The sequence below is a fragment of the Scleropages formosus genome, chromosome 10 (genome assembly GCF_900964775.1).
Source record: "Scleropages formosus chromosome 10, fSclFor1.1, whole genome shotgun sequence".
In the NCBI taxonomy this organism is placed as follows: Eukaryota; Metazoa; Chordata; class Actinopteri; order Osteoglossiformes; family Osteoglossidae; genus Scleropages; species Scleropages formosus.
The window spans coordinates 27,760,528-27,774,405 of NC_041815.1; the positions used below are offsets into that span (position 1 = coordinate 27,760,528).

The window sequence follows — 13,878 nt, forward strand, 5'->3', positions numbered from 1 at the left end:
TTAAAATGCACTCACTGTTTAATAAGGCTAACAATAGAAGTTGCCTTGGGAAAATGAGTCACATGAATGAATGAATACAAATACAACATTTTTAGTGCAGAGTAAAAATAGAATAGGGCATATTATATTAATGTCCTATTATATAGCCTATTAAAAATAGAGCATATAATAAATAAATAAAGGTGTCGGCGCAGCAGACAGAAACAGTGCTTATGAGATGCACGTGCACACACCTTTATGCCTTTTTCGTGTTTGTGTGTGTGTATCTGTGTGTGTGTGGACACACTACGTCATTCGGACCCGAACCCCGAACCCCGCGCTCCGCACTCCCGTTCGTCCGCGCTCCGGTAGGCTGCGCTGTGCGCGCCCGCTGCACTCACACATACGCACACACTCACACTCACACGCTCGCTCGCTCGCTCGCGCGCGCGCGCACACACACGCTGCCTCACGCGCTCTGCACCGGAGCGGTGCGCCACAGGCGGCGCGCGCATTTGTCGCGAGGACGGGACGGAGCGGACTGCTGCGCGTGCTTTGCTTGCTCGCTCGCTGCTCGCGACTGCTGCTGCACAGATCCTCGCGCGCACCCAACTTCCATGGATACTTAAAAGTGGCTGTGTTTTTTTTTTTTTTTTTTTTTTGTGCACAGAACGGACACGAGGACTGAGCTGCAGCACTGCGGGAGGTACGTGTCTGTGGGAGCGGGTTCGAGGGTTCCGTTGTGAACGCGCCGTTTGGTTCGACAGGGAGCCCTGGCTTCTTCTGCGAGAATCATCATGCACGCGGCTCGCGCGCAGCCAGGGACTGAGCGACCAGCTCGCGTGCACACGCCGCGTGTGGCGGGACGGGGACGGGAGGGCGAGGTTCGAACCCCAGCGCGGTCCGCGCAGGGGTTCGGCTTCGGCGCCTGGATGCGGGGGTGGGCAGTACCGAAACCCACCTCCTCCCCCCGCCCCACACGTGCTTTAACGCGTGAAATTGACAGGCAGGTGTGACGAGTGCGGAGCTCGCGCTTCTGTGATCGCCGCATCTTTAGTTTGAAAAAAACCACCGGAGGCTCTTTGGTTTCGTTACGGAATCAAAGTTGTTGTTTGGTGTTACGCGGGTTGATACTCTCACTCACGGCGTGCCGCGCGCGTGTCTGCGTGTCGCTGTCGGTGTGTGTGTCCGTGTGCTCGCTCGGCGACACATCACATCCCGCCGGGTCGGGCACGTTTCAAACTCGTCCCACAAGGAAAGGACCGCTCGGCACGCGGCGGGGTCCAGTGGTGGTCCGGAGACCCGGGGGGGTCCGAATGCCGGAGAACGGACGGGGACGCCGGACGGGGACCGACCGGCCCGCTGAGGAGCGACGGCAGCTGCCGGTCGGGGACGCGCTTCGGCTGTCGTCTCGCTTGTCGCGGTGTGGCGCGCACGGACTGACGGACGGACGGACGGACGATCACTACTCCGCGCAGGAAGGACAAAGACGGAAGATTTCCAAGTGGTTCGAGCGGCTCGGTTCTGCCGGTTCCGTTGCCGAGGAACGCGGCTGTGCGACGACGATGGACGCGGTTCGGCGCAGAAGTGAGCGGCCCGACAGAATAAAGTCGCAGGCGGTGCTGATGCGCGACGAAGCGCGAGACGGTGCCGGATCGACGCGAACATGTGCGGAACCGAGAGCTCCTCTCTGATGTAATTATTGCGCATCGGTGCCAGTCGGGTGTACGGCAGCTTCAAACGGCGCGCGCGTACACACACACACACACACACACGCACGCACGCACGCGCGGTGTATGTATGTCCACTGCGCTTGAAGGTCTGGATATTTACCCAACTTAAAGCACTGGTCGCGTACAGTGAATCACTGATCCAGTCCAGTATTGATACTGTACATCAGCGCTCCATTCCAGTGCGCCACAGCTGTGTGTGTGTGTGTGTGTGTGTGGGGTTCACTGATCCCACATTGTGACTGGTTCATTGCAGTAAAACACTGCTCTGATTCAGTGTCACCAGTTAATTGCAGTGAAGGCAGTGGTCTGATACAGTGTGTCACTGGTTTGTCACAGTGATCTGCTGCAGTTTGTCACTGGACTGATACAGTGAATCACTGCTCCTTCACAGTAAATGCATGGGTTCAGTGTGTCGATGCACTGGAAGTGCACGCAGCGACACACTGCCGGGCTCTAACACACCGGGAACAGAAACTCCGGTGAGTTCGGACCTTCTGAAACACGGAAAACCCTCACGCCGGCCGGTTCTTTGGCGTTGGGCCCACGGCTCGTCGAACGCACAGTTCGCCGACTCCCGGCGGCGCAGTGACTCCGAAGCGCCGCTTTCCAGTTTGTTTTGTTAATTTTTTGTTTGCAGATGTGTTCTTTAGTATCTGGCGCACTTTGGGGACGAGAACACACCTGTTCACACTGTGGACTCGCCGACTGCACTGGGGCATTGTGGGGCTTTTTCATTGATTCTCCTCACCGTCCGTCACGACGCGCCTGCCTGCCAAACAGCTGTCTGCTCATTATTATTATGTTACTGACACTGGAGTAAGAATGTCCCCCCCCTGCCCCCCACTGCCCCTCCCCCACCTGATGTGTAGTCTGGTATTTGCCTCCATCAGATGCGACTGGAGTACACATGTGGCGGGGGGGGGGCTCATGCCTAGGCTTGTATCCCTGCGCTATTGATTCCTAGGCACAGCCTTCCTGACCCCCTCTCCAGACAGGTGACCCCCGCCCCCCCAACCCAAGAGGCACTGACGGGAGGGGGTTGTCAGGAGGCTCAGAATCCACCTCTGTTTTTTTAAACCTCTCTGACGTTGGTGTTTGTGTGGCTGCTTTCCCCACGATCGTGGCCGGGGGGTGTTTTCGGTGAGGGCTTGTTGACCGGCTCTCCCGACCATCCGCACGGGGAGCTCAGCGCTGCCCCCACCCCCCTGGGAGGAGTTCCTGCACCTCTGTGGCAGGGAACCAGGCGGCTGCTCACGATGATGCTTCAGCCATCCCGTCTATTAAAGAAAACACCAAACAAGGGCTTGTTTTTTTTTTTTGTTCTCCAACACGGTTTTTGTACAAATTAATCGGAGCCTTCTGTGTGGCCATCGAGCGGCGTCCCGACGCACTTCGCCGGCGACACACCGCAGCCTAATGAGGGACTATTAGCAGCGCAGGGCTGCGTCTGACGGGTTTCACTCGACTTCCAGGTCTTTAAAAGGGCCGCAGCTGCGCGTCTTGCGGCCGCCGACGTTGACGGAAATGCAGCAGGGCTTGTAATTTCATTATGAACAGGTTGTTGAGTTAATGTTTCTATGGTGTAAAACAGCCCGAGCGGAGATTTTACCTGCGGCAGGAGGCGGGGCCTGAAGGCCGGGGGCGCTCAACAGGGAATGGGGGGACGGCACCGCGTTTACGTTCACTTTTACTTATTTGGCCGACACTGCTTGCAATTATTTACCCGTTAGAAATAAATCCAACTGGGAATTTTTTTTCCTCTAGGAGAACAAAGAAGTTGAATCCTGCGATGTCATGTTTTTATTCAGCCTTATAGTATCCCGTAATAGCGACTGTCTTGTTAATTTGGTCTTTGTCCATTGCGGATAGTTCCGGAAGGCAGCTGGGTGAGGTTGAGGGGGACTCCCTTCTAAACGACACCCCGCTCTGTCCCTGGGTGCGTGACGCTGAACGCGGCTGACAGTTGACGGGTATCGATTCTGCTTTCGGGTGCAGAATGTATGTCCATAATGTCCATAAGCACGGTCGACCCTGGGTCACGAGGTCAAAGCTGGGGGACACCCTGGGGATGTCTGAGTGTGATGTGCCAGTCCCACGGCCCCATTCACCGCGTGTTGGTTTTCCCGTGGGCATGCAACTTATTACAGTGAGAAAAATATAGAAAAATTTGGAGAATATACATCTCTCTCTTTTGGAATGTATTCATGCTTTTATTCAGATTTTGTTTTTATATATTCATTATCGGGGGGGTGCGGTGGCGCAGTGGGTTGGACCACAGTCCTGCTGTCCGGTGGGTCTGGGGTTCGAGTCCCGCTTGGGGTGCCTTGCGACGGACTGGCGTCCCGCCCTGGGTGTGTCCCCTCCCCCTCCGGCCTTACGCCCTGTGTTGCTGGGTAGGCTCCGGTTCCCCGTGACCCCGTATGGGACAAGCGGCTCTGGAAATGTGTGTGTATTCATTATCGAAGAGTCAAGACACTTTTCTGACTTTTTATCATTTATTTCCACCCATCTGTTATTAAATTGTGAATCGCATGTCCAGCGTAGGATTGTGGTGGTCCAGAGTCTAGGGTGTGAGGTTCCCTGGATGCAGCAACAAAGCAGTCACTCACACACACAACAGGGCAGTCCACCTGAAACACATGTCTTTGGGCTATGGGAGGAAACCAGAGCACTTGGAGGAAACCTATGCAAACTCCACACAGACTGAGCTGAATTCAAACCCTCAGGACAGAAGTGGTGAGGCACCAGTGCTACCCACTGTGCCACCATGCTGCCTTTCTCCAATTATTTGCATATTCGGAACATGTGCGCACAGAACGGCACACGCCATATGAGAACATGGCCCAGCGGAGGGAGGGAGCACATTGCGTTCTCCCGCTTCATCAAAGCAATCATATTTTCCGCACAACCAATAATCAACTTTGCTTTCAGTACAAAGAAACATTTGAAGGGTTGTGATTTTCTGCCGCAATGTCTTCTCTGTGTGTGTGTGTGTGTGTGTGTGTGTGTGTGTGTGTGTGTGCGCGTGCATATGTGTGAGTGCGCTGCTACTTCGAACGGCACCATGAAAGACAGCGTCTCCAAATGCCATCTCTCTTTGCGGCTCTCGTAACGCTTTAATCTCTGCCGTTTGTGCACCGAGCGGCAATTTGCAGGCCCAGAGACGTTAAAAACGGCAATTCGCTGTATAAAAAGTAATTTTTGAAAAAAGTGTCGTTTTGCTGAGAAAGTGCTGCTCTGGGATAAAATTAAATAAAATAAAGTAATAATAATAATAAAAGGTACTGCTTTGGGGAGTAGACCCAGTGGATTTGCGATTAGAGAGACGTGTCCATTGGTCCCTCCCTCTCCGATGGATCTTGTTGCCTGGTGTTCAACGCAGGGGGACGGGGATCGGGCTTGGGGGGAGGGGGATCATTACATACTTGACGACCGGTCAATAGCTCGTTAGAACAGGATCTGATTAGCTTCCCGACTGGCAGTAATTTAGCTTTAAACAGCGGTGAAATAGTGACCCGGAGCTCGCGGACGCCTCCCTCTGCAGATGGGCTCCTGTCACGAGACATCGATCAGCTGTAAAAGTTCCAGTCAGAGACGGGACAGAGAGGATAAACGGGTCCATCGTTGCATCTCTGGGGCTTTAGTGGGGCAGCTTGTGGCATGTTGGTTAAAGCTGCCTCTGCTTGTGTTCCCAGGGGGTCACTGGTTCAAATCCCCCCTCCAGCTGTAGTAACCTTGAGCGACCTACCCTAACTTGCTCCAGTAAAATTACCCAGGTCTATAAATGGGTAAATCATTGTAGGTAGCATTGCAAGTCATTTTGGAGAAAAACATGAGATACATTTATTTATTTAAATGTTACATATTAATTTATCTGACACTTTTCTGCAAGGCAACTCACAGTGTAAGGACTGTACACTCAGCTGCTTGCACTGATTTACCCATCTACACAGCAGGGTAATTTTTACTCTATCAATTCAAGGTAAGTACATTGATCGAGGGCACTACACTGGGAGCGGGAATACACACCCAGGTCACGGAGGCGACGTTAACCACTGCGCCCCCTGCTGCACAAATGCTTAACTGTGTGCGAAACAAGAGGCTCCGTTGGGGGTTAAATTTATTCATTTCGCTGAGACTTTTCTCCAAAGTTACTTAAAATGTTAAGGCACTTAATTATGTACCCATTTATACAGCTGTGTAAGTTTACTGGAGAAATCTGGGGTAAGTACCTTGTTCAAGGGTACTACAGCCGCAGGTGGGATTCAAACCTGCAACCTTATGGTCCAATGGCAGCAGCTCTAACCACTAAATGACCACCTGTCAAGAAGGGTTACTTAGACCCTCGGTGCAGGAGTTACTCTGTCGCACCCACGGCCGACAGTCTGTAGATGGGGGGGGGGGTTGTGATACGGCGCTGCCACACTGCGGAGACGCCGTTCCCTCACCTCGTCACGGCAGCAGCTGCACCTTGAGCTGATTATGTTTGTTTGAGTGGGCACAGGATTGGGCGTCTGCCCGGGTAGCTGGAGCTGAATAAACAGCGGACGGCCGGGGGGGGCCCGGTGAGGGGGGAGGGTCTCTGCGGCGTGCCGGAACGCCACTGTTTATTTGAACGGTAATTGGTTTAGGGCAATATTATTGTAGGGTTAGGCTGCAAGTCCCATCAAGTGCGCACCAACCACCCCCCCCAACCCCCCATCGATGGTAATCTCGCCGGCATCTCGGAAATATCGTTAAGAAGGGAATAAAAGTAAAAGAGACATTTTTCTGCGCTCTTGTCATTCCTCTCCCGCTTTGCACATTCAAGCCTGTCAGAAAGGCACTGATTAGTTCTGTTGACTGAAAATACAAAGACGGCACAAAAGGCGAAAGTTTCTCCACGCAGGCGGCGCTCGTGAACGGTGGATGTTACCGCGGTGAAACTAGAGGCGGTCAGAAGAGTCTCACCGCTTTCTTTTTTTATTTATCCAAAATTTTTCTCCAAAGGTGTTCAGCCAGTTACTGTGATTTACTCTTTTACACAGGCAGGTAACTTTAACATGATTACATTCATCCGTTCGGGTGCTGCTTTTCTCCAGCGCAACTTTCACTGTCAACGTACTTATTATTTACCCCTTTATACACTCAGGTAATTTAGGGTAAATGACTTCATTGATTCTGCTCTAGTTGGGATTTGAACCTGCAAGCTTTGGGCCCACATCAGCAGCTGTAACCACTACGGTACCAGGTGTCCCGTTTACTCATCGCTACAGGCCGGTAACATAAACATCATTAATTGAGGGTAATTACCTTAATTAAGGGTACAAGAGCAGGTGGTGGGATTTGAACCTAGGTCATTTTATCAGCAGGCAAGGTCTTGAACCATTGCACCAGCTGCTGTCACATGTTTCCCTACTGCTTAAATATGCATTGGACACTTACTTCTATTTGATGACTCACAATTTCCATATTTATATCGCAAATATGGAAGCGCATCCTTGTGTCTGGAGAGGACCTGGGGCTTGAGGTGTTATCTGGACCCTGGGTCAAACAAGGGGACTCGAACCCTGGTGTCTTGATCTCAACCTGACAGCTCTAACCACTGCACCACCTGCTGCCACACCTGAGTATGAGGATATTCGTGGTTAGGGGCGCCACGCATTCTCGCTCTCGAACTGCTACTCAAATTGGGGAGAAGCAACAAGTTGAGCCGAGCGTGTGATAGATGGGCTCTTGCAGCCATATCCATTACCATCCAAGGACGGAAGTGCTGGGAAAAAACGCGGGTGGGGAGGGGGAAGAGAGCAATGAATCAACCCCAACGGGAGGGCGTCGGGTCCCAGCCGTCCTCTCGATAGACTCCCACCCGGGGGGCCCCTCGCACCCATACATCATTCCCTTTATTGGAAAGAACAAATCAGGTTAGGGTTTCCTTTCCAGGTATGAAGCTGCTGATACACCGGTGATTCTGCAGTCCCTCCCCAGAGCAGCTCCTCGTTCGATCAAATCTCCTTTGATGTCGACACCGGGGGACTGATCTCTACGTGCAGCTGTGAGGAAAAAAGCCCGGAAAACGAAGGTCCGCAGTCTTGAACGTGTTGGAACCGAGCTTGGATGATGGGGAAATTTTTTACAATTTATTAATCTTTTATCTGAATCTCATCCAAGGTGGATATTTGGTTTACTGACCTACTCTTGTCAATAATGGTAATTCTTACTGTATCGAGTCCCTCGATCAAGGGTGCGACAGCCGGAGGTGGGATTCAGTCGTTAGAAAATACATTCCTTGGGTTCTAAAAGGGATTTGAACACAGTACCTTCAACTGCAGGGGAAAGTTGTCTGGATGAGGGAGTTTGGTAAGAGGGGGAATAGGAACAGCAGGCAGAAACTCGAATCCCGAACTCTGGTCTCCGGTGCCTCTCTATCTCTTAGTCGAGGAAAAACGTTCTCGCTATCAAAGAGGCTTCGGTTGGGGAGTCATGGCAACCAGGTGTCTGTTGATAGCAACAGTGTGTCGGTGTTGGGGACGTATAGTAAACAGGTGTTGGTGTGAGGACTGCTGGTGTGTGTATGCTCCATTCTGTATCCTCTCCCTGTCTCTCTCTGTCTCTCATACACACGCACGCACGCACGCATGCACAATGCCAACAACAACTGAGCAGCAGCTCAAAGCTGCCTTGACCCTTATTGGCTCCTGGAACAGCGGTGCCAGGTATGATCCAGGAGGTGTCAACACAAGCTTAACAAGGTTGTTAACCAGGACAGAGGGAGCCACGTGGATCGGAAAGTGGCGCGTGGTGCAAGTGCCCCCCCCCCCGAACTACTGCGGAAACTTCTTACGGTTAGAAAGCGAGGGCGATGTCGGAAAAGCGTTAGAAAGCCCCCCTTGGTGGCTCTGAAAGCCTCCGCGCTTCCTTTTTAATTCCGGCTGGGGACGTTCGGCAAATGTCAGCTGGGCGAAGGACGGCGGACCATCAAGCCGCGGCGAGGCCGGGGATGAAGAATTGCGACAGACAAGATTTAAGAAATGAATAATGAAATGGGGCGATAAGTCAGCTGAGCGGGAGATGTGAAGTGTCTCCATACTCCAAATGATGGGCTTCGCTCTGGGCCCCCCCCCCCGGGTGTGGGGGCTCGGCTGTTGGGCACAACAAAGCAAGAACCGGTCCGGCATCCATAAGGGGTTAACATACACACACACGACAAAAACATACATAAAGGTCAGGAGAAGGGGGGGATAACGTTAATTTTATGTTTTTTTTTTGTGTAATTAGGGTTCAGCCCCTCACCCTAAGTGATAACATATGAATGTTGTATTGGCACAGGACACACGTATATAATTTACATTTATTAATTTTTAACGACTGAAAATGCTCTGAAAAGAACACTTGTGTTCCAGACTCAAGTTTAAGGGACCAAACGGCTATAAGCGATTTACCGTATTCACCTACAGCCCCTTTCAGATGAAACCTCACCGACAGAGCTGCACTATTTCACACACGCGGTCCAGCGATGTGTCGTACCGTGTTTGCATAATTAACGTAAGGCACCAGATCTTAAGCAAGTTTTTTTTTTTTAAATCCAATATTTCAGTTTATTTCCCGATTTTAGCCAAATGCGGCACCAATGACTTTCGGCACCCCTATGAAACCGCTCTCGCTGGATTCTCAGACTCCGCAAACCTGGAGGAACCAAGAAAGACAAAAAAAAAAAGAATCACAACTGTAACGTCCCCATATTGAGTCAGATTTTCCCAGTTATGATCCATTACTCAGGATTGTTTGTCTGCTGGTCCAGAGTCTATCCTGGAAGCACAGGGCACGAGGCCGGGGTCACCCTGGATGAGACACCAGTTTGTCACGGGACAATCTCACACACACACACACTGCAGGCAATTTAAAGTCACCTGCCTGTCTTTGGGCTGTGGGAGGAGCCACGAGGCTCCGGCGCTACCTGCTGCGCCACCATGCAGCCCCTTTTCTCTCGATTAGCCGTCTCAGATTTGTCTACCTGCTCAACTTCACGCCTTCCGAAGGTTCCGGTTTCATCTTCGGTCGCCATGACAGCAAAGAGTTGGGCTGCCGTTGCGGTGCTGGGTGCCATTTGGGTGGGAGTTGGGGGGAGTGGGGGGGTGCGGAGCCTGTTAAATTACCTCCCGGTGAAGCGGCTCACCTCCTGGAGAATTGCGTCTGAGTGCGGGCCAGCGCATTACCCAGCGCTCCGGGCGCCCATTACTCACACCCCCTCCCCCCCCCAAGTAGGGTCTCCCCCCTTATCTGATCTCCCCAGGCGGATTTTTCCGGAGAACAAGAAGCTTGAGCAGCTCTCCAGGTGAAGGCGAACAGCGCGGGCGCATTGTACTCTGGTAAATCACGCCTCGGTGTTTTTACCTCCGAGTCCCATTCGATGATGGACAAAAATAAGAAAATAACTATAATCCCCTTGCAGTGAAACTAAATTCAAAAACAAGATTATTCTTTCTTTTATTGGGGGGGCAGATGAAAAGCTTTAATAAACCATTACGGTGATGCTTTTGAGAAAGCGGAGCGTTGGAGTTTGACGCACAAAAAAAAACACCCCCCCACAATCGATACCCTTCCCTTCGCTGCTTACAATAACTTTGAAGACCATATTTTCGCCCAGAAATATGTTTTTGAAAATTAGCGTTCTGTGATTGCTCTCGTGTATCGATTTCGGCTGCTTTTGTGCTTCAGACACCGGTGAGTCGTTCGGGCCTCTTTGTTTCGTGGGGCTTTGCTGCGGCTGCCTGGCTCCTATGTGTGTGTGTGCGTGTGCGTGTGCGTGTGTGTCTACACGCTCGACGGCAGCTCCAGTATGAAAGTGGAGGGGGTCCACACACACACACTGTCCTGTGCGTGAGCCCTCTTCAGAGCAATAGAAGTTGAGGGACTTGCAGTGTGATGTTTGTACACTTTTACACTGATTTACCCGTTTATACAGCAGGGTAATTTTTACTTAGTTTTCAATAATTTTGGTAATTTTTTTCCCCACGTTTGAATGGCTGTATCTCAAAACTGTGCATAACAATTTATAATCTCAACGTTCATTACTTCTGTTTTCATTCTTTATTCAATAAAAACCATCATCTGCATTGACTACAATCCATACAGTAAAAATCCATTTAATAAACTCAACAAATATATATATATATAAATATGCGGTATGCCTTCAAATTAGAATCCATACTCCGAAGGCATTTAGATCTATAAAACCGGTTTAGAAGGAAACTTGCCATGGTAACTCCACCGCTCCGGACGGGTGGTCCCCTCACCTGGTCCTAGGGTACCAGTAGTACCGCCCTTTAATTACATTTATTTATTTTTATTCGTTTATTTATTGAACTCGACATATTTCTAAAGCAGTTTATAATATTAATGTACTCGGTCATGTGCCCATTTATACAGCTGGTTATCTTTTACTCTATTAATTCAAATACCCTAGTAAAGGGTACTATAGTAGGGGGTGGGATTTGAACCTGTGGCCTCCAAGCGCAAAGGCTATGGCACTAACTAGTACAGTGTCCACTTATCCTTCAATTGCGTGTGTTACGGTGCAGGGCGTCATACGGTTTGTGCAGTGACAGCTGCGTTGGACGTACCCTCCTATGGACAGGAGGTCGCTGCGGTGGGTGTTCGAACCCGGCGCCTGCAGGCGCTTGGAGTGAAAGTGTCGCAGAAGTTGATAAACGCGAAGAAGCGAAAGTTCTGGGGCCGCGTTTGCGTGCGAGATCCACACGGCTGTTCCGCACAGCTGTCGGAGGGAATTCGGCTGGCAGCTCTTCCTGTTTGGCTTGGTCACCTTTCGCTGGGCGGTGCTGTTCCGCAGGGCGCAACGCTTCTTGGATCCCGACCGCCAGATGGACCCGAACCCGTTTTCGGAGGGGGGCGTTCCAACACCCAGCCGAGAGGCGAACCCTGGGGCGGGGCGGGCCTCAGGATGCGGGCGGCGGAGGGAAGCTTCGCTTCATTTGAGTTTGAACCACGAGCTGCGCCGACCTCGAAACAAACGTTGCGTCAACACTGAAAGTGTTTTTTACCGCGAATTTAAATTTCTATTTATTTATTTGTTGTTGTGGAAGTGGGGGGGCTGTCACTTTGGCAGAACATTTCCATTTTTCTCTTGGAAGGCATTTCACTTGAAGAGTTGGACTCATCGCAGCGCTTTCTAGATGTACTTTTACCCTGGAAAGGAAAAGTTTATTTTTTTTTTACCCCCCTCGTTAACATTTCATGGTCCCGCAGCCAGGAGGATCTGTGTGTGGGGAGGGTGTCTCCGCCGATCATCCCGCCTTTACATTTATTCCTTAATCTGGTTTAAGATCATTGACCATTTTAGGTCAGTTTCACTGTATCGATTTAAGTTCCTTGATCAAGGGTTCCACAGTAGGGAGTGGGATTCAACCCTACATCCTTCAGAAAGGATGGCAGCTCTAACCCCTAGGTTACCGGCTCCTCCACGTTTCAGGTGCTCTGTAATTGAAGTTCCCCCCCTGGAAGGAAGCAGAATGCAGGGAGTGGCGGTGCGGGGTCGGGGGGGGCGTGGACCGCCCGGGCCCGGTCGTTGCCGATGTTGTCCGACCGCAGCCAAGGTGGATGAAATGCGGCACCGCTTGGTGCTCAGAATCGACCGAAAGGCCACGTCTCCGTCCCGTGTTGTTTTTGGATGCAGCATCAATCTTTTTTCTGGCTGGGCTGCTCCTTCTCGGGCTTTGGCAGACCTGCTGTGTGTGTGTGTGTGCGCGCGCGCGCGTGTGTGTGTGCGCGTGCGTCCGTGCGCGAGAATCCAGGAAGACGACCTCTGTACTCGCACAGTTCAAACCTGGGCACCGTCCCCAGAGAGGAGAGGCCCCGCTGTCCTGGTAACCGAACAAACGTCTCCCGGATTGTTTTTATTCCCACGAGGCCTCAAGACGCCACGGTCACTCTTCGGCATCTCCATGACATCACCGTCTCTTGGCTGCGCTATTGGCTGCCCTGAGAAATTCAAAAACCTATAAAATAGAAAAAAAAATCCCCACATCTGTCTGAGTGACTGACTTTAGAGCGGAGCTGTCAGTTAATATTGAGTTTAATATTTTATTTCTGGGTTTAATAACTGCTTTACTGTGTGGGGCTCAGTAACTGACGACCGCGGTCCGATACGACGGAGCGGCGTCACGCGTGTTTTACTTACTCCTTGGTGTGATCGTAGAAAGTCCCCCTTGTTTGGTGCATGAGCCACAATACCATGGTATGAGTTGTTTGACCTGCCAAAACCGTTTCCCGTATCTTCAACCCTCGTCCGTATCCGTCAACTTTCTGTAGCCACTTGGGTCCAGTTTTTGGTTCCGTTTACGGCCGAGAAGACGGTCAAAGGACCTGCACCTCGGTACCTACAGGACTTACGCTCTTTACACCCCAAGAAAAGTGCCGTCTTCCTCCACATCTGGCCACTTGGTGTTCCCACACACAAGAGTCCAGAATCTTATGTTTCCTCAGTTTTGGGTTCCATCCCTCTGTCCCTCAGCGCTGCTGAATCCTTGTCACCGTTGAAAAATGCTCTCGGAACACATCAGATCCTGATCTTTTCGTCGCTTTGGAGTAAAGCGCCTGCGTAAATATAATTGTACTTGGGACTCACAAATCGGCTTAACCGCACTCGCTGCCGGTCACGTTCGGCAAGGGTCTGTGTGGGCCGGGGGCCGGGGGCCGCGCCATCTCCGATTTCGCCTTTTCTCCGCTCTGGAAAACGAGAGGCACTAAAAGCGAGCGATGCGAAGGATCTTTGCGAGGAGAGCAGACGGGCGCGGCTGCTAATGAGCTTTGCTCTTTGTCACCGGAAGGTTCTGGGCGCAGACGGCTGGAGTCCGAGTGACTTGATACACGGAGACGTTGTGTGATTACTTTTCAAGCGGGGGGAGGGGAAGAAAAGGGCACTCTTTCACCGGGAGCGACTCGCAGCCGTATCGACGAGAAAAACCGCGCCTTGACGGATGGTCGCGACTGAAGTTTGGCGCTGAAGGCCCGGCCCATGAATTAGGTGTTGGGGAACCGTGAAAAATGACTTAGCAATTGTTGGAAGCAGTCGCCATTTGATTTCTTTTTGGAGGTTCTCGCATCTGCAATCCGCTCCTCTCGCCGGCGGGGTCGTGGGGTCGAGGCCCAGGCGGGTTGCTTGTTTGGG

At 51.6% G+C, this 13,878-nt stretch overlaps 1 protein-coding gene across 1 annotated transcript in view; it reads left to right on the plus strand.

Moving 5' to 3' along the window:
* Positions 1-635: 635 nt before the first annotated feature.
* fat3a (FAT atypical cadherin 3a) overlaps positions 636-13,878 on the plus strand; it is a 185,159-nt gene continuing 171,916 nt past the window's right edge. Inside the window, exon 1 of the mRNA XM_029255890.1 lies at positions 636-685. The gene's annotated coding sequence lies outside the window, so the exon portion shown is untranslated. The remainder of the gene's footprint in view (positions 686-13,878) is intronic.